The sequence below is a fragment of the Lepus europaeus genome, chromosome 1, assembly GCF_033115175.1.
Source record: "Lepus europaeus isolate LE1 chromosome 1, mLepTim1.pri, whole genome shotgun sequence".
NCBI classification, from domain to species: Eukaryota; Metazoa; Chordata; class Mammalia; order Lagomorpha; family Leporidae; genus Lepus; species Lepus europaeus.
In genome coordinates, this window is record NC_084827.1 from 5,490,950 (window position 1) to 5,518,476 (window position 27,527).

At 41.1% G+C, this 27,527-nt stretch overlaps 1 pseudogene; it reads right to left on the reverse strand.

Moving 5' to 3' along the window:
• Positions 1-15,241: 15,241 nt before the first annotated feature.
• On the reverse strand, positions 15,242-26,959 carry LOC133761947 (NHP2-like protein 1; annotated as a pseudogene).
• Between the last annotated feature and the right edge of the window lie 568 nt (positions 26,960-27,527).

Consider the following 27,527-nt stretch of genomic DNA (forward strand, 5'->3'; position numbering starts at 1 on the left):
GTTTTACTCATCTCTGTGTCCCCAGGGCCTAGCGCAGGCACTTGGCCTATGGTTGTTGCTTCGTTAAGAGAGTTAAGCTAAACTAAATGAAGTTAGGGGGCATGATTCTAAGAAGAGGGAAAAGGAGAAGGAAGTCTCCCGGACCATGCATGGCTATCTCTCCAGTCCCCTTGTAAATGTTTTTAAAATTTCTTTAATATGAGCTTCCAAAAGATCTGTGTAATTCTGTAGTTGTTACTAAGAGTCAACAGAGACTCAACTCTGCTATTTGCTTTAAAGGCTGCTACAATCATAACACTGAATCAACAGATCTGGTATTTTTTTTGAATCTTCAGCAAACATGTAGGAAGTTGAAAAAACAAAAATGGGGATTGCTGCTGTTGCTGAGCAAGACAAACTGGATTCATTCAGGAAGACAAGACTGAGAATGTGTGTCTAGGACTTAAGATGTTCAAAACTAATCATTTTTATTCATTTACCACTCTCAAAAAAAAAAAACTGACTCCAATTTTCTCTAAGTAATCCATTTGTTATCTTTGTTCTCATCTCCCTTGCTTTCCAGTTCCCTATATTCCTTGATGCGTTGCATCCTTCATCAGTGTTTCCATCATACATCATCAGGGCAGCCATCTTCCCTCATATAAATGTGCTATGAAGCCCTTCAGCCAGTGGCCTTCATTCTTCTCATTCTCTGTAATAGCCTCACAACCAGCAGACATATCTTTTTTAACAGCACAGCGCATCAGACTGTTTGACAAAGTCTTCAATATTGTCTCATTGTCTATGGAAGGAAATCCAAGACCTTAGTTTGCATGTAGTATCCTCCACTATGTGCTTAAACTTTCTATTCATTTTTATGTGACCCAACAAAGTGAACCCATAACACAAAGCTAATCTAAAATATCCCACTTCCCACAAATACTGATGCTGATTTCTGCAGTTGAAAGTAACATCTCTACCCTCTAACTGGTCTCATTTTTGTTGTATTATGGTTTTTAGTTTTGTGTACATTTCTTTTTTCTTATAAAAGCACACATGCATGATTAATATTTGTGTAGTCTTAAACAACCATCATATTGTTATATACTGACTTGGCAATCAGTAAGTAATTGTCAAATAATGTGTTTTGGGTCAATTTTACTGATATTACTCCAAACAGTAATCTTTATGAAGATACACATTATTTATTAGCAAATAAGTGTCCAATTAAATCAAAGTAAAGGAGTCCTTGTAATTTAGTTCTTTTTAAAATTTTATTGACATATAACCAATATGTAAAAAATGCATATTTATTTGGGACACTTTGATGAACTTGGACATATGCATACAACAGTTATACTATTTTATGTGAGGTATGTAAAATAGTTTAACTGCTAGAAGCAGAGAACAGAACAGCAGTTGCCAGGAGTAAGGTAGAGGTTCTGGGGAGTCATTCCTTAATGAATGTGAAGCTTCAGTTATGGAAGTCTAGAGAAGATCTGTACAACATAGTGCTTAAAGATAGTAACACCTTATGGTACATTTTGGAATATGTTAAAAAAAAAACATACTTCACGCTAAATTTTCATACAAAATGTAAAACACAAACACCATAGGACACAAGGAAATCTTGCGAGGTGATGAATAGGTTTGGTATCTTGAGTGTATTGATGGTATCCTGGGTGCATACATTTCTTAAATTATAACAGCTATGCCTAAGTCTACCACTTGCTTAAAAAACCCTGATTTTTCTCAAGTAGTGTTTATTTGATGCTGGTTCCATCTAGTGGGAGATATGAGTAATGCACAAATAAATTGTGGAGAGTACTGAGGCAAGTGTGGGATATAGTCTGGTCCAGCACTCTTTTACACAAATAAACTGGGATTTAGAAACTTTAAGAAACTTCTCAAGGTCCGCATAAGGCTAAACACCTACTATGGGAAATAAACTGTTAGATGGGATGCAAAGTATTGTAAGGCACAGTTCCCAATCTTACTCCCATGATTTATCACTAAACACAAGGATATAACATGAAAGGTGACAAAATTTTAAATTATTCAATTTGAGTAAATATGCTTAGTAAAATAGAGACACCAGGCCAGCACTGTGGCACAGTGGGTAAAGCTGCTGTCGGCAGTTCCAGCATCCGATATGGGCTCTAGTTCATTTACTGGCTGCTCCACTTCAGGTCCAGATCTCTGCTTTGGCCTGGGAAAGCAGTAGAAGATGACCCAAGTCCTTGGGCTCCTGCACCTATGTGGGAGACTGAGAAGAAGCTGTGGGTAAAGCCTGCAGTGGCGGCATTCCATATGGGTGCTGGTTTGAGTCCTGGCTGCTCCACTTCCAGCTCTCTGCTATGGCCTGGGAAACCAGTAGAAGAAGGCCGAAGTCCTTGTGCCCTGCACCCTTGTGGGAGACCCAGAGGAATCTCCTGGCTCCTGGCTTCAGATTGGCACAGCTCCAGCCATTGCAGCAAATTGGGAGTGAACCAGTGGATAGAAGACCTCCCCCCTCCCCCCCACCTCTCCTCTCTCTGTATAACTCTGACTTTTGAATAAATAAACCTTTACCAAAAAAAAATGGGTCCATCAATTGTAATAAATGCATCACTTTGGTGGGTGATATTGATCATGGTGGAGGTTACACATCAAGGCAGTGGATATTAGGCACTCTCTGTACCTTTTGCTCAATTTGTTGTGGATCTAAATCTAGTCTAAAAACATAAAATGTATCTTTAAAAATCTTAATAATGGAGAAAGGAAGCAAATAGCATAGTTATCTCCTCCATTCTTTTTATGCTTCTATTTCATTTTATTTAATTACACTTTTTGAATAGCACACACTACTCAATGATGTTGAATGATTTCACCTATTTTTTGTTGCCTTGGTATATTGCCATTAGAACCACTTTGTGAATCATCTTACACAATTTTCCAAAGTGCAGTATTTCACTTTCCTTTAACTTACGTGAAGTATGATGCATTTTAAAGCAAGGATGCTCATTCAACAGAAAATGTAAAGTACTCTTTGGTATAATATTGAGATTTTTTGTCTTTTGAAATTATTCTTTACATATATTCATAACTTTAAAATCTAACCGTTATTGCTTAAAATACTTAAATTGCCAACTCTAAGCTTTTGACTTAGAGTCCAATCACAGTACTGACTCAATTGGTGAGTCAAGTAAGTTGTTTTCCTTCTCAAGCCAAATGGATTAAAAGCACTTTACATATTAGTTTCAGTCCCCATTTCACTTTAGTCATTGCATTCTCACACTTTCTGGTTATCCCTATGCTAATAATCTCCCTAAATATCTTTGTTTCCTCCTTTCCACTGCATTAAATGTCCTTTCCTTGATTCCCCAGTGATCCAAATCCTAGAGTTCTCAAGATTCCACAGGAATTCCACTTCTTCTAAAAACTTTATTGTATTTATTCACTATATTCCTAACACATGTTTAGTCTTATAATGAATTCCTCTACTAATTTTGTCTTTCTACATTTTTTAAAGATTTATTTATTTATTTATTTGAAAGGCAGAGTTAGAGAGGCAGAGGCAGAGAGAGAGAGACAGAAACAGAGACAGAGACAGAGAGATCGATCTTCTATCTGCTGACTCACTCCCCAGATGGCTGCAATGGCCAGTATTATAGTGTAGCAGGTAAAACCACCGCACACAGTGCTGGCATCTCTTATAGGCACTGATTCAAGACCTGGCTGTTCCACTTCCAATCCAGCTCCCTGCTATGGCCTGGGAAAGCAGTATAGGATGGCTCATGTCCTTGGGCCCCTGTACCCATGTGGGAAACTGGGAAGAAGCTCCTGGCTCCTGACTTCGGATTGGCACAGCTTTGGCTGTTGCCTGTAAGGGATGCCAGAACTGCAGGCAGTGGCTTTACCCACTATGCTACAGCGCTGGCATGTGGCCATCTGGAGAGTGAGTCAGCAATGGAAGAGTCTCTGTCTCTCTCTGTCTCTCTCTCTCTCTCTCTCCACCTCTGCATCTCTGTAACTCTTTAAAATAAGTAAGTCTTTAAAAAATTTATATTAAGTTTACAACTTATGCTTTATTCTTTATATTTGCCCAGTGTGACAAATCCATATTTTTCTGAAAAAAAAATTCTGAATCTCTTTGCTTTAAATATTTGTGAACAGAGGAATAAAATTGGGCTTCATTTTTTAATCCAGCCCCTAAATCCTTTCAATAAGTGAGTTTAAAAGTGATTTACACTTGTTGTATCTGAAATACTTTAGATAGATTCTCTCCTCTAATCCTGTGTTAAACTTAGAAGCTTTGTAACTTTTAAAAAACTGTTAGGTTTACAAGTTTTTGCAGATCTCTTCTAATATTAGAAGGATTGTGATTTCATTCTCAAGTTTGTTTTAGATCTATAATTTTAGATCTATAAGATCGATAAGATCTAACATTCTTAATATTTTATTTCTTTACATAGAATTAATAACTTGTTAAAGGTAGGTAATTTGCTACTATTGGCAATAATGGAATTTGTCTACATATCATCCTGCCTTTCTTCTCACTCCTCCCCACCTGACTGTAACTAATCATATTATCATTATTGGTACATTATGAATTAAATGTACTTATATCTGTTTTGCTTTATTTGCTATGTAAATGAAATACTTTCATCCCTCGACATTAAAGATAAGGAAGTCAATATTACACAATCTTCAATCTTTTTTCTCCCAATTTTTTTATTTAGATTTATTTCTGCATTCTGCTCTACCACCTTCAGCTTCATTTTTATATTTATCATAGTCTTGCAAATAAAAAGATTTAAAGCTCACCACCAATGCTGTGTCATGGATTTTCTATATTCTTAGAATTTCTTTGTATTCTACACTGTGAAGACTGATTCCATAAGTAGCTTTTCCTTATTTTTTTTCTTTTTGTCAGTTAACCGCATTTTTTTCTTTTCACACTTTTAATTTAGTAACATTACTGGGATTATCATTATGTTGCAGGTTTGTGTCAATTTCTCTGGGACACAGTTTGCCTCTTCAACCTCCAGACTTATGTCTTTTCTTTCTTCATGACAATTTTCTTGAATTATATTTTAAATATTCTTATTTCATGATTTAAATTTTCTAGAAAATGTATATTTCTTATGCCTATCTTCCACAATTTTAATTTTCTTGCTAATTTATTTTAATTTTTTTTTTTTTGACAGGCAGAGTGGACAGTGAGAGAGAGCGAGACAGAGAGAAAGGTCTTCCTTTTGCCGTTGGTTCACCCTCCAATGGCCGCCGCGGTAGCGCGCTGCGGCCGGCGCACCGCGCTGATCCGATGGCAGGAGCCAGGTGCTTCTCCTGGTCTCCCATGGGGTGCAGGGCCCAAGGACTTCGGCCATCCTCCACTGCACTCCCTGGCCACAGCAGAGAACTGGCCTGGAAGAGGGGCAACCGGGACAGGATCGGTGCCCCGACCGGGACTAGAACCCGGTGTGCCGGCGCCGCAAGGCGGAGGATTAGCCTGTTGAGCCGCGGCGCCGGCCAATTTATTTTAATTTTTATTTCAAATCCATTATGTTTGATTTTATTATTTATATGTTCAGTATTCCTCAGTGTGCTCCCAACAGTGTTCAATGCTCATACTCATTTCAATTTCAACTTCATTTCATGACTATTTTTGCATAACTTTTCACTTCTACTTTAAGTTTTATATTTTTGCACTTCATTTTCTTCTGCAATATTAAGGTATTGTTTCTACATTCTTAAGTCTCTGAAATGTCTTCTTGTTTTCTAAGGAAAGGGCTACATTTTTTAAATTCCTGAATAAATGAATTTGCTTCATGGGAAATTTTCTCTTATGCCAGATTTTTATCAGCTGTTAAATTTTCCAGTACATTTTTAATCTTTTTAGGAGATTTCCATGGATATGGTCTGCCCTCATTATGGAAGACTCTATTTTTTCATTTGCTTATTTGCTGAAATTAGTTTGTAGCCCTAAATTAATATTCTGTGTGCTTTTATGATCACTCATGCACATGTCCAGAGTGGTGAAAACTTCAAGTACCCAAGGTGCATGCTCCAGGTTCAACACAAACAAGTTGATGTTTAGCCACCTTGCTTCAGTTCCTGCTATAAACAGTTGTCCTTTTGTGGCCTGATGCCTGACTTTCTACATTTCCTGGGTCTTCTGTTTTTAATTTCAGGATTTAAAAAGTCCTCAAGTGCAATGCTAAAGTATTTTTTTTTACTGTTCCTAAGCACAGGAAAGCTGGGTTAATCTTCAATACATCATGAATTCAATATTGATAAGTCAACAATACTGTACATATAGAAAAAGGAAGGGAAAATTGAACAATACACATGTGAGACTGGCCTGGAAAGTGCAACAATAACAGCTATAGTGTGGATAAAGCTTTGGAAGAGATTGGCTAAATTTGGGCCTGCATGAGATTAGATGACAACTGATAAAATGAAAACCAACAACACAAAGAAAAGAAAATAATGTGGGTCTGTTATGAAGCTGGAAGCTTAAAGCATTTAGGTTCATGCTATCCAGGATCAAGAAAATGTTCACAAAATTCTTAGCCAGTGCAGGCTAGTTCACATATTCCAAAATATACCGCATGAAAATGTTAAACTTATAGGCAAGACAGGTTCTTCAGATAAAGAAGTTATAGAATGTTAAAAATACTGACTTCTTTTAAAGGGATGTTGGCAAAGGAATATCTACCATGGAAATGGATTTCAGCTGGTGGAATGTTGTAACCAAAGGTTTGTAGGAACCTAACCCTGTTTGCTCCTTAGGAACAATAATAGCTCTACGTTGTTAATTCAGTGTTCATGGTGACTTTATAGACTATAATTACTTAAATAATGAGAATCAACTACATTACCATGCTACCTTTTGACTATCTTTGAAGTAGATGATTTTTTTCCCTACATAAGCATAATTTAAGTGATTAAATTAGGGAAGAGCCAAACCAACAGGAAATTTTCTTTTGATCCAAGGTTTTGGCTATGTTTGAGCTTTACTTTCACAAAACCAATGGGAATATGCATCTGTGGAGTTTATTACAGTATGAAATTTGCTCCTCTGGCCCTATCTACAAAGACAGTCCCCTTCAAGCAAAGAGACTTGTTTGTATAATCCCATATTTAGTCCATCTCTTCCACTCTGACCAAGGACAGGTCCCTGGGTGACATTAAGGAGATATATTCCAGGTTGAGTTCAATGATTGCTTTGGTTTAGTGCACAGAAAAAGTAAAGGAAACTCACACAAAAGTCAGTAGTCTCCCTAAATTGAGGAGAGAGAATTCAGATTTCTGGAATGCCAAGGTAGTTAGTATTAACAAGGCAAGGTACCAGAGAAGAGAAATATCACAGAGATAATGAAAAAGAGAGGGTGGGAGGTAGAGCTGAAAAGTTCCATAGCTGAGTACTGAGCAGCATGTCTCTGTAAGACAACTAAGGGTGCCAGGAGAAAAGAATGGGAAACAATTTTCAAAAGTCACATTGGACGAGAAATAATTTGTATTCCCATCAGCTAGAATACAAACACCTCTTAAAATGTAAGCCATTGAATAAAGTCCTTAGAAAGTGGGAATCAATGGTGGGAACAACAGTTGGAATTTAAAAAGCCATAGATTAAAGGCTGTTCATGACCTGAATAACAAAGATTATACAACTTTACAAATTTTCCACAACTTCTTTATCTGCAGAAACCTGTCTTGCCTGTAAGTTTAACATTTCACGCTGTATAGTAGCTAACCCCAAAAGGAAAAGATTGTTTCCTCATCCTTAATTACATTCCAGAATAAAACTCAAAAATTTTTAAAGGCAATATAAGAAATTATCAAGACCGTAAGAAAGGCCATGCATAAAATTATAATGTTTATAATAAAATATTTTCAAGCATGCAAAAATTTCAGAAAAATGTGATCCAGAAATGAATCCAAGTGGTAGAATTAATAGACAAAGGCACTAATCAAGGTGCCATAAATTTACACAATATGTTCAAAAAGGAAGAGGCAAAATATCATCAGAAGAATATGAAAAATTAAATAAATGCAGACCAAAATCCTAAAAATGAAAACTACAATATCTGAGACATAAAATACACTCAAATCCTCAACATATCTTTAATTGACATTTATTCTGGGAATGGAAGATTAGTTTAATGTTTGATAATTAGCTAGTATAATGTACCATTTAAACAATTAAAAATAAAAATGCTATTACAATCTTGAGAGATATAGAAAAAATCATTTTCAAAATCAACTAATGTTACAAATTCTCATCAAATTATGGATAGACAGAAACTCCCTCAAAGTGAAAGACTGAATGGTTTGCCTTTAAAAACAGGAGAAGGTAACACATGTGCTCTCATCACTTTTATTGATTATTATACTGAGCACACACAATCCTGTTATCTAGGATAAGGACCTTTTTTCCCTCCTTTCCAATATACATACATTTCATTTCTTTTTCTTGCTTTTTATTAAAATTTATTTTGACACATAGAGTTAGACAGTGAGAGAGAGAGAAAGGTCTTCCTTCCATTGGTTCACACCCGAAATGGCCGCCACGACTGGAGCTACACCGATCTGAAGCCAGGAGCTAGGTGCTTCCTCCTGGTCTCTCACACGGGTGCAGGAACCAAGCACTTGGGCCATCCTCCACTGCCCTCCTGGGCCACAGCAGAGAGCTGGACTGGAAGAGGAGCAACCAGGACAGAATCTGGCTCCCCAACTGGGACTAGGCGTGCCAGTGCCGCAGGCGCAGGCGGAGGATTAGTCAAGTGAGCCACGGCACCCGCCTGTGTTTTAATTTCTTAACTGTTTAGTCTCATTTCATCTTGAATGGTTCTCTCAACTTGTTTTTCACATCATTGACATTGCTTGAAGAATTTACAAGAGTTATTTTGTAGAATAATCTCAAATTTGAATCCTTCTTAGATTCAAATGGAACTTTTGGGGGAAAAATTCCACATGGGTGATGTTGTGATTTTCTCAGTGCATCACATCAGGAGGTACATGATACAAGTGTGCCTAGGTATTAATGATGTGCTTTAGTGGTTTCCACCAGATTTCCCCATCATAGTGCGACCTTCCTTCCCACCCCTTTGTTAGGAGTAAGTACATCAGAAATTAAATCTTGGAGGCTATGTGAAGATGCTGTTTCCTAAGATATTTTCAGCCAATTACTTTAGCATCCATTTACTATATGAAAAAATTATTAAGTAGGCTATCAAATCATGATTTTGTAATTTTGTCATTCGTTTTTACATCAATTGGTGGACAATCTTTTATCCATATGCACACTGCTCTGTAACCCCTAAGACTGATCTGTAACAACTATATCATAGGACTCGGTTGCTCTTTGGTTTCCTTTTGGGTCTGGCTCATGGGAAGCAAAAGAGAGCAACAAGAGAGGATACTGAGAGTATCCATTCACTTCATGTACAGTTAGTGTGGTTTGGTCCTACTAACCCGAAAGTCTGTTTCCTATCGGGTCATTCTTTCAAATAATCATCCTTATTACCACATGGCAATAGCAATACTCTCTTTTCCTTAGGGCCTAGAAGTTGGATTACCAGCCCAGGATCTTACAATGGGATGCTGCACATTTACTTGAGGTTTCTCCCCTACTCTGTTCATAAGTTTGTAAATCCTCTCTTTATTAACTTTCTTCAAAATACCATAACTGTGACCTTTTTTCTTGCTGGGGCATTCAGTGGTTCAGATGACTAGCTTGCTGTCTTCTATCTCTTCTTCACAGGAAGCAGAGCTGTGTTCAATGGTTGTTCCAGTCTTATCTAGTTCTCTCACCCATTTTCCCCTTGGCATTTCCAAAATAAATTCTATGAACCTCTATCTTGTCTTGGCAAGACTTAGTGGAGTTAGACCTCACATTAATAAGGACTGGGACAGGTATATGCTAGCAGCATTAAATGCTAACTTCAGATAATTCGAAGTTCTAACTCACATCCTATATTGTAACGTCTTCATGTAAAGTTGCCCTGTTTTGTCTTCCATGCTGTTTCTAAAATATGCAGAGAGAGGTTGATCAGGTGGTGATCTGGGACTGTTAATGGATATTAAGAAAGCATACTTGCCTTTACACATCATTCCATATCAGCAAAAAAAAAAGAGTTGAAAAAAATTGAATCAATTTTAAATTCTTGATCTGTTATTTATACCAGGATATTTCAAAAAGTTCAAGAAAAATTAAAAATCAGCTTATTTTATTAGAAAAATTTTGGAGTCCCTGCTTAATTTTTTCATCATATACAGTTTTCATCAGCATTTTGAATACCCTCTCATATCCATGAAATTCAACATTTTTTGTATTTTCCACAAACTTAGACGTGTATGACCCTGGATGAGTTAATTAACTTGGTTGAACTTGCCTCTTTTAAGAACAGAGTGGTAACAGATATTTACTTTTAAATATTTTTTGATGATAACTAAAAATGCATGTAACAAACTTACCACTGTGTCTGGAATATACTGAAGTTTATTTGCACTATTATTCTTCTATCTCAATTTGTGAATGAGGAAAGAGTGTAATCCATTGATAAGCTACTTGTAACTCTAGTCTCCTAGGAGGATGTCTCCCCCACTCCACTGAAACATCTACCCTAATGCCCACAGCTAAGTAAGAGGTCCTTTTCCCAAAAGGCCAAGCACCCCACGGTCTCCTGAGCAGTTGCCTGCTGAGCATGCTACTGCTGTAATTAATAGTGACAAAGTTTTAATGAACTCCACAAGGAGATTCTTTCAGACACTTACATCCTGAAGCAGATTCTATCGTTTCTACTCCTTTGAGATCAATTAAAAAGGTTTTTCTTTTTTTCCATCTTTGCCAAGACAACTAGGGCAACTTCCCAGCTGTGTCCTTTAATGAGTTTTCTAAATTGCCCCTGAGCCAGAAGGTTCTTTAGTGCATAAATGAAGTTGCAAGAGCTCTTGGGGAGCAGAGGCTTGGAAACCTCTGAGAAACCCTGAAGGCATTTCCTGGGGCAAGCTCAGAGGTCCTTTCAATTAAAATCTCTCTAGGTTCATTCATAGCCAAGGAGGGAGGGAGGAAGCTAGGAAGAGTTCTTGAGAGGGTGTTAATGGGTCACCTACAGGTGAGGCTCTCCTGGTAGTTTCACATTTGAGTGCAGACTTTGGGTCTCAGCTGTGTCCTGTCAGTTTACTGGTGGGGGAGCTAAGATACTGATCAGATCTTCAATGAGGAGCACATACTCAATTTTTCTGACCCATCCTCAGGCAGACTCCCTCTGGTCTCTAATTAACCTGATGATGTACCAGGTGATCCTATGCCCCCAGGAAATCAGCACACAAAAAAGCGTGTATACTGATTATCCATGCACAAATCATTTTGGACATTTAAGTAAACCAATGAGTCAATTCATGATGAAAACATATAACAAACTGCTTTTGAGGAGCAAGTTTGTGTGCTTGATATTTTTCACATTGCATTTACATTAGTTTTTTGTTGCTGTTGTTCACCTGAGAGGCAATAACTGCTGCCTCTCAGGATTGCATTACTAGGAAGCTGAAATCAAGAGTGGATCCAGGACTTGGATCTAGGCACTCTGATATGGGATGTAGGCTTTCTAATCAGAATCTTAGCCATTATGCCAAGTGTGTCCTTCAGTTCATTTGAGAAAAAGAATTCTTAGAGGGAAGAATTAGTTAGCAGATACATGTCATTTTAAGTGATCATATGTGGTCTCTTAAAGCAAAGGAGATTTTCCATTTATGTTTATCTCTTCTCCCTCCCCAGACCACACTGAAATGGCAAAAGTATAACCCACAGGAAGAAATAAAATGGGAGAGGGGCCTATGTAGACTAAAGAAATAAAGGAATCACAGCATCTTTTTAGAATATAGAAAGTGCAGGAAGAATGCTAACTGACCCATCAGAGAAGGAGCTACCAGCTAATGAACATGCAGCAGGGGAAAACAATGAGAAGTCAAATGCATTACTCCTAGGAACACCTGCAGACTTGAGGACATTAATACCCTAGGAGGGTGGGGCACAGAAAGAGGGGAGAAGATGAAAGCTTATTAGTGGAGCAAATGGATCTTAAGACTTCTGCAGCACCCTCTCCTCAACTTAGGCAGCAAGGCACTCTGAGCGGGATCCTGGAGGCTTAATCTGTGAAGAAGTTAAAGATAAGGCCCTGGATGTTGAAATCCCAAAGTAGATACCAGTAAGGCTTTGATCTGAAATCACAGGAATTGAGTAGTAGCCTGGCCACTGAACAATGAGAGCATCAGCCCCATTACTCTCTATGACCCTCAGTCTCACACTCAGGTATATTCTATCCCTACTGCCACCTTAGACAAAAAGGTGGAAATCTCATTGGATCAACCAAACAGCCTTAGAGATACTCATGTCTGAGGGAATCTCAAGAAAATGGTTAACTGGATGGTCCTATCACCCTACATGAATTCCCACATATGAAATTTCAAAAAACAGACAAATGTAAGAAAGTCAAACAAATCAGTGGAAACAAAGATAATGTAGACAAAGGAATAAAACTTTAAACTACAATAATTAGAGATTCCTATCTTTTCCCTGACCAGTTCCTTGGGTATAGATGAGAAACTATATCCAAGAAATCTATGGATTGATACTGGAAGCATCCCAAGATGCAGAGAATGCAGCAGCATAGTTTGGAGATTGGATAACAGAACAGATCAAAATTGACTGAGCAGACAAACAAATCCATTGAGGACTTTCTTACTGGAAAAGATACAACTACAGAATGGTGGTAGGTTAGAAAGCACCCAGGGGTTTAGGATTGAAAATTAAGTAATCTTTATCTTTAACAATGGACCAAAAATCAATCCAGCTCTCTGCTATGGCCTGGGAAAGCAGTGCAAGATGGCCCAAATCCTTGTGCACCGCAGTTGCATGGGAAACCAGGAAGAAGCTCATGAACCTTGCTTCAGATGAGCCCAGCTCCAGCCATTGTAGCCATGTGGGGAGTGAACCAACAGATGGAAGACTTCCTCTCTCTGCCTCTGCCTCTCTAACTCTGCCTTACAAATAAATAAATAAATCTTTTAAAAATATATAGTATCTGTCTGTACCAATAATTAAGCACCAATGAGCAGCAGTCATAAAGGACCACGCACACAGCCAAGGTTGCTTTTCCCCTCAAGTCTGCGGCAGCCTCAGGGGCTGTGCCAGAGAGAACCTAGAGTGAGCAGTCAATGTGGAAGGCAGGATCAGGATAACAAGAAGGAAGAAATGGATGGTGGAAGCCCAGGGTAGCACAGCATCCCAAAGAGGGGAAATAAACTCTATGCGCTATCTTTTTGTTTCTTTAAGTGCAGAAGAGAATGTATTTTGCTGATGTTACCTATCGCTCAGACTGGCACAGGTGAGCACCAAGAGGATCCATTTGACTATGGCCTCCATCCATGGGGGAAAGGAGATGAGCTTTCACCACTGAGGACTTCTGCAGTCTCCACTAATGCTTACCCCAGCAGTAGGAGCCTCCCAGAGCTCATGGTGGAGCCATCACAGACCCACCTCCATCCTAGCGCCACCATATGCCTGCTCCAGACACTGGTGCTACTGTCATCGTGACGATGCCCATGCCACAGACTCCCACCACTGTATGTCCAACACCGCTCATGTCTGTGGCCCAGAAACCAGCAGCACCCCTGCCGTGAGTGGGCTTCCATCCCAGCTCTAGACACCACCATGGCTTCATGTGCTCCTGGACCCAAACCATCACAGAGAGCGCCCATCCCCTCTGCCCACAGGTCCCATCCCTTTCCCCTGCACCCCTCTCCCCGCCCCCAGCCTGGTTTCATACCTGGCCGCGCATATGACGTCACTTCTCAACTCTGATCCTCACATTAGGACTCCGCTGCACCACACCTTGCACCGCGCCTCCTCTCCACTCCCACGTCCTGTCTCCACCCCTCATGTGGTGTCTCCTCTCCACCCCCACGTCCTGTCTTTATGCCTCACACCACGTCTTCACCCCTCACACAGTATCTACTATCCACCTCAACGTCACGTCATGTTTCCTCCGCCCCCCACATTACGTCATGTCTCTTTTGTCCCCCACGTCCTGTCTCCTCCGCCCCACACAGCAGCTCAGCACCCCATGTCGCATCTCGGGTCAGCACGTACCGTCCACCTCTTCCAACCACTCCTCCGCTCCCTCTCCGCCAGCAACCTCTCTGCCTGTAAGCCGCGGCACATTTCCCCCGCCACTCATCCCCGTCACGTCACGTCACTCATCTCCACAGATGCCACGTCACATCCCTTCCGGTCTCCTCAGCCCGCCTCGTCCCGTCCGTCTCCATGTGCAGTGTCTCAACACATCCGTTACTCGGCACTATGTGCGCAGTCGGAAGCTGCAAACACCGGACGTGCGACACCCACATGGCCTCACCTGGAGTAGCAGCCTCACGTCAGGATGTCCGGCCTTGTCCGCCACAACACGCGTCACGTGCCGCAGGCTCAGCTCACTTCCTGCACAGCACCGCAAGGTCTCCGGGACCCCGCACGCCTGCTCCCAGGGCCCAGTGCGAAGGCCGAACCCGGCCCCAGTCAGCCGGCGGTCCCGGACTTGTTTCCAGGGCCCCAGGAGTCCCGGGGCCCAGTCCCGACCGGGCCTCCACAGCCGCCCTCAAATGGCGGGAAAGGCCACGTGGGCAGAGGCCACGCCCCCGTGCGGGGTCGGCGCAGGCCCCGCCCAGCCGCGCCTCAGCGCCGCCGTCCCTCAGGCGGCCGAGGCCGCGCACACCGACCACACCGCTGACGCCCTCAGCCCGGCCTTCACCCCCTGAGGACGGCGGCGGCCTGCGGCCCTTGAGGCCATTGCTGGGGACACCAGCTCAAGGAGAAGCCGCCAGGGCCGCGCCCAGGAGCGGAGGCGGCGTGGCGGGATGGCGCTGAGTAACGGCGTTTCCAGAGGGCAGAGCGCCATCCTGGCCTCAGAACTGAAGCTCAGAGCGAGGAAGACGAGGGAGTGGCGCGCACAGCTTCCTGGGAAGAACGAGGTAGGGAGGGCGGTGGCCGGCGTGCGGGGGCTGGAAGGAGCGCCAAGGCCCGGTGCAGGCGCCCAGGCCGGCGGGTGCAAGCCCAGCTAGCTCAGCCTTGGCTGCCGGGCCGGGAAAGGAGTCTCAGAACGCCCTGCGTGGATCGGGCCGTAGGAAATGCTGCCTTCATCTGTCCGGTCTCTCACAGGAATGATCGGTTCCTTCTGCGCGTGGGCCTGAGTGTTCTTCAACTTGGGAGCTTCGAGATCTGTCAGGGTTTGATTGCACCGGACAGGAGCTGGAGACGTGTCCCTAGGAGCCCTGTCCTCTGTGTCTTCCTGAGCTGCGGGGTTGGAGGAGGTACAGGGCCCGGGGGTGCTGCAGCCTGGGGGCAGGAGAAGGTGCACGGAGGCGCAAGGTCTGTGTAGGCTGGGAAACCATTCATTCCCTCATTTGCTCACTGAAAGCTTTTAGTTCAAGGCCCGCTAAGGACTCTGGGTTTTTAGTCCTACCAGTCTTTTCAAATGAGTCTTGAAACATGAGTCTGCGGTTCACATTTCTCTTCACCAGCCTTGTTACTTCTGCTCAAAATTGAATTTGGAAAAAGCCTGAACTATTGAGATTCAGATTAATGAAATAACTAGAGGAGGTTTTCAAAGTGAATCTGCCCTCCTACAAAGGTCCAAACAAACTTTGTGTCTTTCTGGCTTCCATATGAATTTTAGGATTGTGTTTTCTAGTTTTTTGAAGAATGTTACTGGTATTTTGATGGCAATTGCCTTGGGTGGTATTGATATTTTCATATTAATGTTTCAGTCCATGAACATTGACTGCTTATGTGTGTGTGTGTTTTGTGAGTGTGTCTTCAGTATTTTTCATTAGTTGCTTGTAGTTTTCATTGTGGAAGTTTTTCACATCCTTGGTTGAATTGATTACACAGTAGGTTTTTGTAGCTTTTGGAATGGAATTGCTTATATACTCTATCTCAACTAATTTATTGGTGAATAAAAATGCAAATTTTTACGTGTTTATTGTGTGATGCACCATTGTTAAAGTTGGTTAATATTGGTTAGTAGTCTCTTTTCATGTATTTATTTGTTTGTTTTTTCTAATTTTTAAAATTTATTTGACAGCTTTAGTGAGAGAGACAGAGAGAAAGGTCTTCCTTCCGTTGGTTCACTCTCCAAATGGTCACTACAGGCAGCGCTGTGCTGATCAAAGCCAGGAGCCAGGTGCTTCTTCCTGGTCTCCCATGAGGGTGCAGGGGCCCAAGCACTTGGGCTGTCCTCCACTACCCTCCTGGGCCATAGCAGAGAGCTGCACTGGAAGAGGGGCAACCAGGACTAGAACCCAGCACCCATATGGGATGCTGGCACTGCAGAAGGAGGTTTAACCAAGTGAGCCACGGTGCTGGCCCTGGTTATTAGTCTCTTGATAGAGCCTGTAGGTCTGTATATAGAATCATGCCATTTACATACACAGACTACTTGACTTCTTCTTTCCTATCTGTGTCCCTTTAATTTATTTCTCTCTCCTTATTGCTCTAAAACTTCTGGTACTATATTAAGAACCATGAGAGTGAACATCCTTGTCTGGTTCTAGATCATGGATGAAATGCTGTCAGCGTTTTCCCATTCAATATGTTGTTGGCTATGAGAATTTCCTAAATAGGCTTATTGTGTCGAGGTGTGCAACTTCCATCCCTAATTTGTTCAAAGTTTTATCATGAATGGATGTTCAGTTTATTGAGTGCTTTTTCTGCATTAACTGAGGTGATCATATGATGATGTCATATGTTCATTGATTTGTGGTTGTTGAACCGTCCCTGCATTCCTGGAGAAATTCCCAGTTGATCATAATGTATGCTTTTTGGTGTTTTTTTTTTTTTAATAGGATGTTGGATTTGATTTCCTAGACTTTTGTCATTAATTTTTGCGTCTATGTTCATCATGGATATTGGTTTGTAGTTTTCTTTTTTGTTATGTTCTTGTCTAGTTTGGGAATAAAGTTATTATCGGCCTCAATAAATTCGTTTGAATGTCCCCCATCCCCATTACATTTTTGGAACAGTTTGACTAGAGCATTTCCAGAGAAAAACATTTCCAGAGAAAAACAAATTCCATTTAAACATAAAGAAGGTTCTCAGAGACCTGGGCACATGCCAGGAGATTATGGCTTCCTGTCTTCATGGTGGTATCTGAAGGCTCAGTATGGTGTGTTCATGGCCTTCACCCTGGTGTGCTGTCCACTCCTGCCTTGGAAGTACATCTTGTACAGTCACTGTGCTCTTGCAGTGTACCAAGAGCCTCCTTGCCTATTTGGGGAAGGATGTGGGGAGCTTACTGATCCAAAAAAAGCAAAAACCATAGAGCAGCTTTGCAGTTAGCAGTTTAAGACTGAGGATCCTCTTACTGTTAAAATACAAGTTTGAACCAAGGACCACTGGTCCTGCTTATCCACCATGACCACGGTGTGCCATCAGTGAAATGCAGAGTGGTCAAGATAATCTATTTGACTTAAGTTGTTGATAGTAGCTCTTTCTAGATCTTCTTCATGTCTGCCTCTCTCTCTCTTGCCTGTCCTCATTCCAATCCTCCCTCCCTTTCATTTTCTCATTTTTGTCCTTGCTGCCACACTTCTGTCATTTTAACCTCCTTGACTTACACATTATACCCTCTTTGTACCGCCTGCATGTGTTCAGGCTAAGTCAGTTGTGCTGTACTGGAAAGGCCTTCTGCATGGGTTTAGATGGCAACTTTAATGTTTCCATGAATATTTGCTTCAGCTGCCAGCATAAAGTTTGGAAAGAACATTCATTTTTGAAAATTTTTCATAGCCTCCCATCCTGAGGTTCTGTAAGACTAAAAGTTGACAAGATATCATGGAATTCTTGGTACACCAGGCTCTTGTAGCAAATACCGTCCTCCACTGAGCATTTACTGGAAACTATCTGATGTCAGGTCTTTTCTGGAAGCGGACTGAATAAGGAGCACATCCCAGGTCCTTGGCTTATGAAGCTCACTTAAGGAGTTATTGAGAAGAAGCAGCAAAGTAGGTGCAGAGCCAGTTCAGGTATTTCCCATGCACCTGCCTTCTGGTTCCTGGGTCACTTGTATTGACCATGAGGATGAAGCAAAGAGAAGAACTGCAGATGGATTACTTTAGTCTGAGGAGCTCAGCCATCATTTTTAGTGTGCTGGCTTCTGCAAGGCATGAATAGATAGATAAATTTGTGAACTGGTCTCTGGGTTTGCAGTGCCCCAGCTTATTCACATCAATGTCCAACATTGCCCAAATATAGGACTTAATGTGACCAGTGAAAGTTGATAATGAATGTATTTTTAAGTGAGAATAAAGGGGTTGGGAGTTGCTTCTCACCCCATGGGAACACCTATGGGAACAGTCTGCAGCTTTACAGTATGTCTGTCCTCTCTGGTAGGTTTGGTTGGTGGGTGGCTGTTAATAGAAAGGGTTGTTGGCTCAAACTCTGGTATCTTCTAGTCCTCAGCTGTTCTAGTTGTCACCCAAGTTTTTTTGGTTTCTAATTCTTTCCCATTATTACACAACTCTCTGGAGCTGTTTTATCGTTCAGACAGGGAACTCACCCTGCCACCCTCAGATTCCCCCATTCTCATTCTGGTTTACATGTAGGTGTTGCTGGTTGGTTGTGAAGTCTCAATGACTGCAAGTTTGCAAAGTGACCGGACAGCTCAGTGGTTTCTCCTTGTCCTTAAGATGCCCCTGGTCTCCCTACAGTGTCATGGGATAAACTACTCTGACCCAGGTGGTCACTACCTGGACTCCAGGGGTATTCCCAGTACCTGCAGATAAATGCACATGTGTGGAACAGACCAACTCTTCTGACTCCAGGTTGGTGCAGTCAACATGCCATATTAACCGTACTGTCCCAGGATGCCACCAATACTGTGTGAACAGTTGCATCCTGATTAAAAAATATCAGTAATCACCATGTTCCTAAATATGTGTATATGAAATACATGAAATTTGTTTACCTTAAATAAAATGAAGTAAAAATTGAAAAAATAAAATCTGTAGATTAAAAAAATCAATAGACATTTTGTAGAACAATTCCAGGTTTCCATATAAACTGAACAGGTAGCATACAGGATTTTGACATATCCCCCCACCCACCCACCCAACAGTTTCTCCTGTTATTAGTATCATCATCATGGCACATTTTTATGACTGATGAGCCAATATTGAAACATTATTATTAGCTGACCTCCACAGTTTGCATTCGAGTTCATTTTTTTGTATGGTGTAGTTCTATGGGTTTTGACAAAAGTCATGAATCTCCATTTTAATATCACACAGGATGGTTTCAGCATTTATTTAAAGACCTCCTGTGTTTACTCATTCATGTCTTCTGTGCCCCTTCAGCCTAGTTAACCACTAATCTGTTCACTGTCTCTGTAGTTTTAACTTTTAAAATTGTGCCACAGCTGAAATCATATGATATATAGGTTTTCAGAGCTTTCTAGCATTAGATGTTTAGAGTTCCTCCAAGTCTTCTCATGCTCCCTGGTATTACTTTAACCACAATTTTGTTTGTCCATTTACTTAGTGGTGGACATCTTGGTTACTTCCCATTCAGGTCTATTATGAATAAAGCTGCTCTAAATACTCATGTGCAGGTTCTAACGTGAACATAAAGTTTCCTATTATTCACATAAACCTAGGACAGTTGATGGATTGGTTATATGACATGTTTAGCTTTGTCTAAAATTACCAAAGTGTCATTCAAAGTAGCTATACTATTTCCCATTTTCACCAGCAATGAAAGAAAGCTGCTATTTTTCTGTGTCTTTGACAGCATCTGGTATTGTCATTGTTGTGTGTCTAAGTCTGAGATTTAAAAACCCAGTAACTGCCTAGTCTTAGATGGAGAGTGGAGCTGACCCTTTTTCTTTGTTTTAACTCCAGGAGAAAAGCAAGTTCTATTAGTGAAATATGAGAAAAATGCTCTCATACTTCTGGGAAGGAGATGGGGAGGTAGCCACTTTGAAATCTGCCCTACATACTCAACAAAGAACACTTCAATCTATAGCGCCTTTCTTAATCATTATTCCCATGAACTTATCCGTGTTACTGCATGAAATAGTGGTTTGTTCTTTTTATTGATACAGTTTTCATTTGCGTTGTTTCCAGTTTGACACTACTAAATCAAGCATCTCTTTTTAAAAATTGCTTTTGTAGGCAGTAAGTGCCACACATTTGATGAGTGCTCTGTATTCGGAATATGATCATTACACCACAGGTTGTGAACCTTGAAGTATCCAAACTACAACAGTATTCCCAACCAGGGCCTGGGCCCCACAATCTCATCGCTCTACAGTGGCTGGTCTGGGGTCAGCATTGTACTTGGACCCTCTATGTACTTGTTCTGCTCACAATTCCTTCTCTCTTGCTTTCCTGTCCCCTGACTTTAGCAAACATGCTGTGCTGTGCTGAACTGGAAGTGAGCCACCACTAATGGCCTTGCCACCTCCTATTATTTTTCTACCTCATCCTGTAAGTTTGAATGTAGGTAAAGCTTGTCAGTTTTGTCTGTTAGCTCACTTTGATGGATTTCATCCTTCTTTTGTGTTCCTTTTAATGGAAAAGAAGCTCAAGGCCTAAGACAAATGTAAATAACATTTCCAGATTGTTCTTGCTCTGTTTTCCAAAATTCTATAAGTTGTATATTAAATGCAGCAGATAGGTTAGACAACCTAAAGTTTTAAGTAATCTTAAGTGTAAATAAAAACCATCTAAATTTTCTACAAATAATCCGTAATGCTGGTGAGATTTCAGTGAAATTTGTTTCCTGATGATATTATTAGTGGCACTTTAATTGGTACAATATGACAACTAACTGAATCTACTATTCCTGGGAAATTATGCTAAGGAAACTATTATACTGTGATTATTATTGGATTAGGTCCCCTAAGAAAAGGATTAACATGATGAGTAAAAGGGCTCTGGAACTTTGAACTGAAATGGCTACATTTGTAGTTGATCATCCCTACATGGATTTGCCAAGTGACAGAAGTAAGGCTTTATTGAGCCGCGGCGCTGGCCCAATAAAGCCTTGCTTCTGTCACTTGGCAAATCCATGTAGAGAAGATCAACTACAACCAACGGCAGAGGAAGACCTTTCTCTCTGTCTGTCTCTCTCACTGTCCACTCCGCCTGTCAAAAAAAAAAAAAACTATTAAAAAAAGAAGTAAGGCTTTATCTTATGTAGGAAGATCTAGGTGCAAAGTCACCCTCCCCTGTTACCTCCTCCCTCAGTCCACATGTCTGAGCCATGCTTCTCCCTTCTTAACAGACTGCAGAAGAAAAACCATATGATTCTCTCAATAGACGCAGAGAAAGCATTTGATAAAATACAACACCCTTTCATGATGAAAACTCTAAGCAAGCTGGGTATGGAAGGAACATTCCTCAATACAATCAAAGCACTTTATGAAAAACCCACGGCCAACATCCTATTGAATGGGGAAAAGTTGGAAGCATTTCCACTGAGATCTGGTACCAGACAGGGATGCCCACTCTCACCACTGCTATTTAATATAGTTCTGGAAGTTTTAGCCGGAGCTATTAGGCAAGAAAAAGAAATTAAAGGGATACAAATCAGGAAGGAAGAACTCAAACTATCCCTCTTTGCAGATGATATGATTCTTTATTTAGGGGACCCAAAGAACTCTACTAAGAGACTGCTGGAACTCATCGAAGAGTTTGGCAAAGTAGCAGGATATAAAATCAATGCACAAAAATCAACAGCCTTTGTATACACAGGCAATGCCACAGCAGAGAAAGAACTTCTAAGATCAATCCCATTCACAATAGCTACAAAAACAATCAAATACCTTGGAATAAACTTAACCAAAGACGTTAAAGATCTCTACGATGAAAATTACAAAACCTTACAGAAAGAAATAGAAGAGGATACCAAAAAATGGAGAAATCTTCCATGCTCATGGATTGGAAGAATCAATATCATCAAAATGTCCATTCTCCCAAAAGCAATTTATACATTCAATGCAATACCAATCAAGATACCAAAGACCTTCTTCTCAGATCTGGAAAAAATGATGCTGAAATTCATATGGAGACACAGAAGACCTCAAATAGCCAAAGCAATCTTGTACAACAAAAACAAAGCCAGAGGCATCACAATACCAGATTTCAGGACATACTACGGGGCAGTTGTTATCAAAACAGCATGGTACTGGTACAGAAACAGATGGATAGACCAATGGAACAGAATAGAAACACCAGAAATCAATCCAAACATCTACAGCCAACTTATATTTGACCTTCTTTGTCATCTTTTCCTGATGAAGCTCTTTGTCCTCTTCCTTATTTGGTCCTATAATGATACTGTTCCATGAATGTTTGATCTGTTCTGTCCTTGTGGTCTGTAATATTTATAGGACCTCCTTTTTTCACCTTTATCTGTTAAAAAAGAATTCTTTAAAATTTTATGTTATTTTTAACTGACACATAAAATTATACGTGTTTATGGGATGCCAAATGATGTTCCTACACATGTATATATTGCATAATCTCCAATCAGGGTAAAAATATCTCTTTATTCAAATATTGAAGATTTCGTTTTGGTGAAAACATTTTTAAAAATCCATTCTTATCATTTTTAGAAAATACTGAGTACATTATCATTCAAAATTCCCACTGTCATGCAATAGAACCCCAGAACTACTTACTCCTATCTAGCCATATCTTAGTTTCCTTAATCAACCTTTCCTCATCCCTCACTCCCTCTCTACGTTCCCAGTGTCTGGTAACCAACATTATACTGTCAACTTCTATGAGATCAACTTTTCTGTCTTCTGCACATGCATGAGATCATGCAGTACTTATCTTTCTGGGCTTGACTTATTTCACTTAACATGATGACCTCTAGTCCCATACTCATGTTGCTGCAAATAACAAGGTTTTTGTTCCAGTGATCATTTTTGTTGTTGGTAATAAGGATCTAGGTTAATGACACAAACTCTCATTAGTTTTGAATCAGCATCAGGATCTCATTCAGCAAATGAGCATCACTAACAGTTCAAAGACAGGAAGAAGAAAGGCAATTGTGTGTTCACCTTGGTCCTTTATTCTGTTAGTGCAGACTACATTTTGCAAAATAGAGCTATAGCCACTTTAGAAGGACAGATTTATTTCTGTGGCAGACTCTTATTAATATGTGAAGATATGCAACATGCAACCAAAATTAATTGTTACCCATTAGAGTAACTCTGAAAATCAAATACTAGTGATTACAACTTGGAAATCAGTTGAACAATTCAGGAGTACAGTAACTTTTAAGTGGTGTGCTAACCAATGATTTATTTATTCATTCATTCATTCATTTCAGCAAAGATGTACTGAGTCTGTAGATAGCAGCAATGTGGGAAGTACTGGTCTTCAGTGATGAACATGGTATTAGATTCACCTTAGAGAAGCTCACAGTTCTTCCATATATTGGAAAAGAATGCATACAGTAAATTCTACATGTAAAAGCTGACAAAAAAAAATAAAGAAAAGAAAATCCTAAACACCAAAGAGGAAAATTCTACTTTCATGTCCTGAGGCAATAGAAATAACTGGGCACACCCTTTGTTTACCTAGAGGGTGCATATTTTGTACAACTTTGTACAAACCAAGATTAAAATTGCAGAGCTCCAGGATGTTTGTACAGTAATTTTAATAGTAACATTTGGGAACTGAATACTCTGCTATTCTGTTAATATTGCAGTATTTTTGAAAGCTTATTTCAATTCTTGATTCTTGATTTAGTTATACAGAGGCTGGACAAATCCTATAAACTGAATTTAAACAAATCTAGTTTTTCAGCCCCTACATATCATAGTAACTATGCTACTCACTATGGATGCAGAATTTTCCATATCCAAATGCCACACTTGAGGAATTCACTGTTTAGAGGAAGACACTAATATAATAGGGTCACCTTAATATAGTAGGTCATGTGCAATAATGCATTTCTTTCTTATTCTGCAATGTTGCAGAGTTCAGTTGAGTTTATGGAAAAAGTTTTTGAGAGTGCATTATTCACCTGCACAATACTTGGCCCCAACATCTAGGAATAGATTCTGATTTACCCTACCTCAGAGACATGTTTACTTGACATACAACATATAAATCTGAAAACAATTTAAAAAATCCTTTCCCCAAGCAGAACACAGAAAAGCAAGCAATAACTGGCAATACAAAGAAACAGAACCCAGTTATTCCAGCAAAAGCCACAGCATAGAAAGAAAGTAGGAAGGGAGGAGGATAAAAATGAAATCCTTCCAGTTAACCATTTGGGTAAATCTAAGTGACTATTAACTATGAAAATAATAATTGTAGAACACTGGAGCTATTGAAATATGTATAGGAAAGTACATGACACTAATGGTATACAAATCAAGAAAGTGGTGATAGTTAACCCTCAGGTAAGAGAGTATTAATTTCACCCCAAATCCTAGGCATCACTAGTGAACACTTTATTCGTATTGCAGTTCTAATGTATATATTTTTGTGACTATCTTCATTCAGCATAAGAGTTTTGAGAATCCCTTATATTGTGACAAGTACAAGCTGGATGTTCCTCTGTATTGCTGAGGCGTGCCTTCCTGTTTGAGGATGCCACAATTTTTTAAATGGGAAATATGAAGACATTTTTATTATGATGCTCAAAAGAATGAAAAGCACATGAGCAACCTGATGTGATAAAGAATCCATATGACACATGTTGTGGCAGGAGACAGGGTAAGAGCCCTCACAGCTGGTACCAAGTGTCCACTGAAGACATCGCCTTTCACCAGAGAAAGGGTGTTTCCCTGGATTCTGTCATCCACACTATAGCTTCCAGCCATTCTCCATGATCTTCCCAGAGTCTTTCATTCCAGAACCTCCTGACCCTCTGAGCCTTTACTGCTCGTGACTCTTTTATGACCTAGATCAACTGCCTTGCTTCACTCAGCCAGCTGCCTGTGGAATCCCATGCCACCCTCAGGGGCAGTCAGGTTGGACTAACTGCACATCACAGCAAAAGCTATCAGCAGTGGTACATTAGTAAATAACATTTGGACATAAGTTTAACAACCTCAGAGAATGTGTGCTTTCTTCCCAGTTGGTCCACAATCCCCTAGAGAGTAAGAGAAGCCACCTCATTCATTTTAATATGCATCTGCTGATTCTGTATATCAGGCACAAGGGAGACAGAGTGGCCAGTGTTTACTCCTGTCATGCCCTGCACACAGTAGGAGGTCAGAGGATGAAAGCTGGAACTTGATCTCTTTCCTGACTCAGATTTCCCCTGGTTGTTCTGCCTTTGACTGCTGCCTCCACTCTGCATCCACGTGTTTTGTGCTTGGGTTAATTATTCACAGGGGGAATAAAATGGCAAAGAGAAAGGGTGGAAGAGAAGATGGAGAAAACAACCCCAAATCCATATGAAACTCCAGAGATGAAATTTAATACTACAGTATTTTAATAATACTATTTAATAATAATAAAAGGCAGCTTAAAATACTATGCACTACCAGAGACAGTATGATACACAACCTCAGGGAGGATTCAGCATGGAAGACGTGGCAGAAGTCACAGGTATATACTAAGAGCCTTTCAGTAGACAGCTGAATGGACAGATATTCTGCTTTCCTTGTGAGCCTTCTTTGTTCTTGGCAGAACAAGCAATGCCAGGCCTGGAGACTCCCCCCAGGCCTGCACCAGAGTCTGCTTAGAGCGAACAAACACACAAGGCATTGTTCTTTTAAAAAAAAAAAAAAGAAAAAAAATTTTTTTTATTTGAAAGACAAAGTTACAGAGAGAGGTAAAGACAGAGAGGTCTTCCAGCTGCTGGTTCACTCCCCAGATGGCTGCACAACGGGAACTGCATTAATCTGTAGCCAGGAGCCAGGAGCTTCTTCTGAGTCTCCCACATGGGTGCAGGGGCCCATGGACTTGGGCCATCTTCTACTGCTTTCCCAGGCCACACAGAGAGCTGTATTGGAAGAGGAGCAGCTGGGACTAGAACCAGCATCCATATGGGATGCCAGCACCTCAGGCCAGGTTTTTTTGTTTTGTTTTGTTTTGTTTTTTATTTTTATTTTTTGACAGGCAGAGTGGACAGTGAGAGAGAGACAGAGAGAAAGGTCTTCCTTTTGCCGTTGGTTCACCCTCCAATGGCCGCCGCAGCTGGCTCACTGCAGCCGGCGCACCGCGCTGATCCGATGGCAGGAGCCAGGTGCTTATCCTGGTCTCCCATGGGGTGCAGGGCCCAAGCACTTGGGCCATCCTCCACTGCACTCCCTAGCCACAGCAGAGAGCTGGCCTGGAAGAGGGGCAACCGGGATAGAATCCGGTGCCCCAACCGGGACTAGAACCTGGTGTGCCAGCACCACAGGTGGAGGATTAGCCTAGTGAGCCGCGACGCCGGCCCTCAGGCCAGGGTTTTAACCCACTTCGCCACAGCGCCAGCCCCATAAGGCATGTTCTTTTTTTTTTTTTTTGACAGACAGAGAGAGAGAAAGGTCTTCCTTCTGTTGGTTCACCCCCCAAATGGCTGCACCGATCTGAAGCCAGGAGCCAGGTGCTTCTTCCTGGTCTCCCCTGCGGGTGCAGGGGCCCAGACACTTGGGTCATCCTCCCCAAGATGCCTTCTCAGGATATAGCAGAGAGCTGGACTGGAAGAGGAGCAACCAGGACTAGAACCCAGCGCCCATATGGCATGTTCTTGTCTTCACAAAGCAGCAGGAGGTGCAAGAAAATCCAGCAGCTCGGTATCTGCAGCTTTCACAATGAACTCAGAGATGTATCCACTTAGGATTTTGTTGGTCCCATTGGCCCCTTTGAGAAACTGCTTGTAAGTACATGACTGTTGAACCAGGACCCGGGGTTTCTTAGTGAAGTGGGTACCTGAAAGGGGGTAGGACTTTAGATTAAATTCGGCCTCAGGGGCCAGCGCCATGGGGCAGTAGGTTAATCCTCTGCCTGTGGTGCCAGCATCCCATATGAGCACCAGTTCTAGTCCCAGCTGCTCCTCTTCCAATCCAGCTCTCTGCTGTGGCCTTGGAAAGCAGTAGAAGATGGCCCAGGTCCTTGGGCCTCTGTACCCATGAGGGAGACCAGGAGGAAGAACCTGACTCCTGGCTTCAGATGGGCGCAGCTCCGGCCATTGCGGCCATTGGGGGGTAAACCAATGGACGGAACTCTCTCTGTCTCTCCTTCTCACTGTCTGTAACTCTCCCACTCCAATAAATAAATAAATAAATCTTTAAATTAAATAAATAAATAAATCCGGTCTCAGTCATGGTTTTGGTTCCACAGGCTCCTACTGTTGAAGAAACAGTTGCCAGCTTTCTTTATCCATTCTCCTGTTGATTGACATTGTGTGGTTTCCAGGCAGGAACTCATTAATAAATCAGTTATGAACTCTAAGATTCCTTGTATAATTTTTAGAAAATAGTACCTTAGATTTACTTTGACCTTGATACTTTACACAGTGCTTTTTGCTCCCTTGTCAAGGGTGAGGTACT